Raw genomic sequence first — 6,902 nt, 5'->3', positions numbered from 1 at the left:
ATTTTAATATCTTTACATTTTCATTTGCTAATTACATTTTCTCTGGATTAAAGGTGCCACAATCTGTTGACGTTGTATGTTCAACACCAGATTTAATTGTAGTTTCAGATGTCGCCTCCAAATCTATTGGAACAACAAGGCGAATTAATTTATGTTTACTATACACTGACGACATTTGGGTTTAAGATTAAAAGATCAACATGAGATGAAACAATTCAGAATTTCAGCTTTTATTTCCTGGTTTTTACCTTTATGAAAATATTAAACAACAAATGGTGGATTGTTAAACCTTCACCCCTGCTCTGTGGAGGTTGTTGGCTGCTCTTTTGGGGTTTTTGCTTCTGTCCTCAACTTTTGTTTTCCTCCTTCGACCTGTTCTGGACATGTCGCTCAGCGCACCAGGGGTTTCTTTCTTTTTCAAGACCCTCTATATTGTTGTATTAGCTCTGCTCATTCTTTGAACAGTGCATCTGATTGATTTGAACATTTAGCAGCAGCGCTCTGCTTTTTTAACTACTAATTCTTCTTTAAAACCCAATCTTCCAGGACACACCTAGGTACCAACAAATGCAAATGTCAGTCTCATGTTCCCTTAACTTTGCTTAATCAAATGTCATTTCACATATCCAGATGTTTATACCAGGGAATTAAAGCTGACGTTCTGATCTCTCATATGCATCTTTTGACTCAAAATATCAGGACACTTAATGTGGAAAGCACTTTTAGAAAATCATGACAGTTTTTGAACAGTATTTTTAGCCACACCTTAAATCCTGATAATCAGCCTTTCCAGTATAATGTATTGAAATGTTTCTATACCTATGATCATCAGCTCAGAGACCTCGTTCCCTTTCCTCCTCTTTCAACCCTTTTCCATTTGACAATCTTGTCTTTACTCTTTTGTTAATTATAAATTGAGAGAGTACAGTATTGGAGAACCTCACTGAAAGATTTTCAATGGTGCTCACGTTTCCATTGTCTTGTTCTTGTCTGGTATTCAAAGAATCCTGCGTTAAAAATAATTAAGATGACACATATTTATGTTGAAATATGTTGCCCATGCCCAAATGTCAAACAAAAGCCATTTTAAAGCCAGTTGGTAACTTTATATTTGTCAAATGTGGCGAACTGACATTGAGATTTACTTCTGGCTCACATTATTCCTATTGCAAAAGCACGAGGCTGACTGTCTTTTATAAAAGCTCATCAATGTGAGTGGTATCAGCCAACGAGCCAACACGGTGCATATTTCTTAAGACCTACCCTCCAACTATTATCTAAGAAAACAAAGGTAAATAGCAGCTGCTAGGAGAGTCCAAAAGTGTCTGAGCGACTTTTGCAGAGAATTCGGAAGCACATCGAGCGTCACTGCACTTCAGGACCAGCTCGTTCAGCAAGGTTCTTTATATAGGCCGTTGTTGATGTGACGGAAATTTACATCCTTTATGCTCAGCCTTTCTTTTTCAACGTATTCACAAGTTGATCTACATTATCAAACCTATTTTTACCTTAGCATTTTTTATTTTTATAAACAATTTAAATGTGAGTGGCTGTGTTTTTTAAATAATTTTAGTTAGTTAAAAACTTAACTTAAGCCAAAATTTGCATTTAGTCCAGAGGAAGCTATTTAAAAACAGTTTTTGGAGAACTTAAATGAAAAGTTTGACATTTTGGCAAATTCACTTTCTGCCCAATAGCTAAATAAGAACAATACTACTCTCATATCTGTATTTGACCATTTAAAGTCAGGTTGCAGACTGTGCCGCTGCTAAGCCATATGCTACTTCTGTTAAATATACAATAATATACGCTAATATTAACAGTACGTTAATGGTTGTATAATTCATTCCTGCCTATGCTGGATAACCATTAGCCCAGGATTGGACATTTCTACCTCCATCACTCAGGCACACAATGAAAATGTTTTGTGTCTGTTTCCTTGCTTCTGAAAGCGCATATCAAATTCTCAGCCATAAGTCCGAAGCGTCAACTCTCAGAAAACTTAATTCACCAGATTTTTTATAGCTGTACCCCCATGACTATGCTGTAGTTGCTTCTTCAACTGTGATTTTTGTTTTCTTTTGTTAGTTTTTGTGCACTGACCATTTCTTAATGGATTTTCATCACAAGCTGAGCTTCAGTTTATCAGAAAATGTCATTTTTAAAGGTACTATGTGTATTATTTTCTAATTTAAGAAGGTGTATTACTGTTAAATTATAACTCGGACCACAGGTGTGACTTTTGATTTGGATGACGTCCCATATTTGCAGACTAGTTGCTAAAGTTTCAGAAGCAACTGACAGAGAATAAAAGTTGTAGCACACGTGTTTCTCTATTTTATGTTTGTAATATTTAGTGAAAATTCTACATGTAATGCCTTTAAATCAGAGACATTCTAATTTTTCTCATAGTAAAGAGATAAATTTGTCCAATAGTAATGTTTTTTTTTTTCTTTTTGGTGTCTTATGCTGAATTTGTCTTTTTAAAAATATTTTTCTGAAAAAAAGAAAAACATTGCAGTTTTATGTATTTTATGCTTTATTTATGGTGTATACTCATTGTGAGCAGTGTTTTCAGTACTGTTTAAATTTTCTTAATTTATTACCTAAATGTTGAAGTATTTAACTTTTAAAACATGACACTTGGTACAAACATACAGTATATATTTAAATATATCATGCATGTGCACTAACTGTGTTGGATTAAACTGTATTAAATTGAAATAAAAGGGGTTTGATGCCCAAAATGTAATTTTTATTGTCTTTTATTTGCTCACCAACTTTTTTTTATGAAAATGTTTTTCAGTATGTCTGTGACGTCTCTCTGTACCCTTAACTACCACCTCGCTGTTCAGGTGCATGGTCGATCCACAATTCCGAGTCATTCTTAAGTGGACATTTGTGCCAATTGTGAGAAATTTTCCTTCAAGGCATCCCTGAAATATGTTATTCACAAGAAGGAGACAGATGGACTAACATATGGACAACTGTATGAGTGCTAAATAGAAGCACATAGAAAGTAATGTGTTACTCAAAGTTGCATGAAGTATTGAATTGGGTTCCATAGGAAAAAAGATCAGTGCGTCTTCAGTGCTTAACTTGAAATCCACTGCATTTCCCTGCTGCTAACTTAAATCTGTCAGCAGCCTTTACACAGCCTGTTGATTTACTGCACATAATCTCTCTTGAACAAACATCCTGATAAGACTGAACTAGATGTGGATCAGGAAACTGGACGACGCAAAGAATCCATCCGTGGAGATAATCCAAGACAAATGTAGATTCTGAAAACCTTGATCTTGATGGGCATCTTGATAGGATTCCCAGAAACAGCGGGGTTCTCACATTTAGTCAGAGGCTAAATAAAAGCTGTTGTACTGTGGAGGGGATTTTATCTAAGGTGAATGAGGAGAAGTGTGTGTTGGGAACAGGAAGAACCTTTTCTTTGCTGCGCTGTAGATTCTCTGGAAGAAAAAGACAAAATGGCGTCAGTCTCTACTCACTGAGCGACTTACCAGTCACACTTAATGCGTAATTTGCTCATTAACCAGTTGCTGAAGAGTTGAATGTCTAATCTAATGTGGGATGTTTTGTGTCCACCAGCTGTGAAACTTTCAATACCACTTTCACTTTTAACACCTTCTTTATTTCACTGCAATTCTTAAAAGCGTGTTGCTTGGGAACAAAGTGGCAACAGGTCACGCTTTCACTCGCTCTCACTTTAATAACAGCACTTTTCTACAGAAGGACACTGTGTGAATGTTATATAAGAAACTTTACAGGTTTCTTCTTGGTATCTTATACAGAATATGACCTCGATAACGAGACTGAAAGCTTAATTGGCTGATTGTTATCGTGAATTAACATTTATTTAACTATCAGGTTTTAGCCAAACATTCATTAACAAACTCAAATGTAGAAGGATACAGATGATTTGATTTTGGGTCTTAAGCCAAAAACAACACTAAGGGAAGTTTTGCATTGCCTTCACATTACAGCAGAGACAAGGCTGTGCATGTTGTTACCTTTCTAAAGAATGTAAACCCTCTATTTAAAACACATCTTAATCAGAAACGTTCACCATAGGGATGGAAAATGTACCTTAAAGGTGCAGGCGGTGGCACGGGGAGCACTGTGCTACAACTTTTTATCCCTAATCAAGTTTGTTCATGCAGAAATTATGTGTATGAATAATTCTGTAAATGTACCCTGCCCTCACCTCCACCCATCCATCTTTGGAAGGGTGGATGGGTACTTAGATTGCCTCCCTGTTACTTTCATGTTGTAACTGGACACATGGGATGTCTCTGTTCTCCAGAGACCATCTGGGTGTGTGTGTGTGTGTGTGTGTGTGTGTGTGTTACCACAGCAGATGGATTACCACCCCTCCTTTGTGAATGCAGGCTATTCACAGGTGGGAGCTAAAACCTGCCATTTGAAGGAAAGACAAGCTCCACCAGTACGCCAAGGTGGACAATACCAGTATGATTCCAGTACACACTGGATACACTCTCCATATGTATGCAAATGAGACCTTATGGTTGATACACATGAAAGGAAGGAGTGTGTTTTTTAACTTCTGTCAGCCTATTAATCTTCTTGAACTGTGACATATGTGTGAACAGTTGAGGGAGTGATGCTCTCTTCTTTGAATGTTTAGTTTAAATAGTTCTAGAAGAAATATGTCATTTTAAACAACCATGTGAGGCTCAATGTGGTGTTCAGCTGGTATAATACAGTGTATTAACCAGCTTCGTTTAGCATTTTAGCACGCTAATTAGTGCTGAACTCAAATTACAGTTCAAAGTTGTCGATACACACACCAGAAAATAAGTCATGTGATGATAACGGTCAATAGGCCTTATCATCCAGGAGATGAAGAGATGAAAAGAGTTTAATAAGTGAAAACAAATGGTAGAATTATCATTACATTGCAGATCTTCACCAAATCTAATTCATTCTCAACATCCATCATTTCTTCTTTATTTAACTTCTTTTTCACCAAACAAACACTTGAAATTACTACAAGATGTGCTGCTCTTCTGCCCTCAGCTCTTGAGGAGTGAGGTCATAACATGGATTAACATGGCACTGTGCTTTGAGAAAGAGCAGAGGACGGACTGGTTCAAACTGATAAACAGACCTAGATAAGAACCAGGTGAGTGCCCACAGCCTGTTTTTCTGTTCTAACAGGCTAATATCAAGCTGGCCATAAAGGATTTTGCTGCTTGTGCGTCCTTGTGTAGCGTCTGCTGGGTTTTATCAGTGACATGTATTTATGTCCGTGCATGCTGGAATGGATTGTAGGGTTTAGAGAAAGTCTTTTTAAGGTATCTCCATATGTGGAAAGAGGGAAATGGAAAAGTCTTATCTGCTATGTTTACAGTGACAGGACGAAAAGCTCAACAACATACTATATATCCTCTTTAACTGTGGAGAGGCGGCGTCGAGGCAGCATCACAGAGGATATAGTTAGTGAGAAGCTGTCTTTTATTTTGTTGTCGCATCTCAGTGTCTTAAAGGTCAAATAGGAACTCTGGCTGCAAGATCCCTTCAAATGCATGAACAAGAAAAGCAAGACATGCTATAAAGCGTCACTAACTTGCCCGACTGGTTAACACTGTAACTGTGGTTCTTCTGTTGTAAACCATTCTTCAAAATCCACGTGTGGGTTGAGGTGGCTTTCCCTGTTCGCCAAGTGTTACTCAAACCGAGCTAAGCAATTCCAGTTTGTTTAAAAATGTCTGTCACTTTTTTTTTTCCAGCTCTTGACAGTGACATGTCACACGAACTGGCACGTACTGTGTGAAATCTGAGCTCTCGGCATGAGACAACACAAATACAAGCAGTGCTGTTACCAGAGCAGAACATGAGGGCGTGTTAGACGTACACGTGGTTTCATCTTATCGAAGTGGAAATGCTCTTTCCACACACTTCCACAGCTCAGTGAACCAGAAAAAAGGAAAAAGTAGAAGGCACCTAAAGTAACTGAGACACCAGGGCTTCATTTACTGAGGAGCAGGATGATCTTAGTCTAATTCCAGCTGGTAACGTTATTAGCATTTATCATTAATGAACAACTATTCTGTCCGTCTGTGTCGAGAGTACTGGTTGAAGAAAGCAGGTAAAATCACAGCATCCATTAATAACTATGCGAAAAATGTCAAGAGGAACATCTTAGTGAGTTCATATTTGGTATTCGTGTGGTTTAAAGAAAGGGAACCTTTGTTTAGTTCTCATGGAGAAAACGCTTTGTTCAAGCTCACGTTTAAATCGCTCGCTGAGTTTGAGTTGTTTAGTCCGGCTGCTACCAGACACAAGCTTCCTCCTGCTTCTCTAATGTTCTGGCTGTGTAGACGGCTCTGGCTGCTGTGAATGGAGCAAAGCAAACATCAATGTTCCCACTGATGCTACTGAGAACCATGATTCAGTGTGTGTGGATTTAATTGGTCAAACTGTGCTGACAAAATGTCTCAGCCTCCTCTAGCATCAGCTAACTTATTAAGTGTTACAGGGTGAGAATGTCACTCAGGTTTACATCAGATTAATAGTAAACTGTTAGGCTGGAGATATGCAAATCTATTATCTGCACAAAGCCTGCAATCAGTCCATATTTACTACTTTGTACGTTACAGTCACATCCCCTTCACCATTCTGACTAAGGCACATTTGCAGAAGCACTGGGTCCTGTCATGTGATGAAGCCGCAGCAGCTCAGCTCTGCAATTAGTTCACACACGAGTCGTTTGCTAGATGACATTAACTGGGTTTTAAGTTACACCACATTTTGTCTCGGAGCCTGTGATGTTGAGGTTGCAGCTCCCGCAGCGCAGCTAAAGGTGAAAGCTTGTTAGTTAGTGTACATTAGACAAACAGCTCGATCTATCTTGTCCAACTGCTTGT

Source organism: Anabas testudineus, chromosome 24 (genome assembly GCF_900324465.2).
Source record: "Anabas testudineus chromosome 24, fAnaTes1.2, whole genome shotgun sequence".
Classification (NCBI taxonomy): Eukaryota; Metazoa; Chordata; class Actinopteri; order Anabantiformes; family Anabantidae; genus Anabas; species Anabas testudineus.
This window is presented reverse-complemented; position numbering follows the sequence as displayed.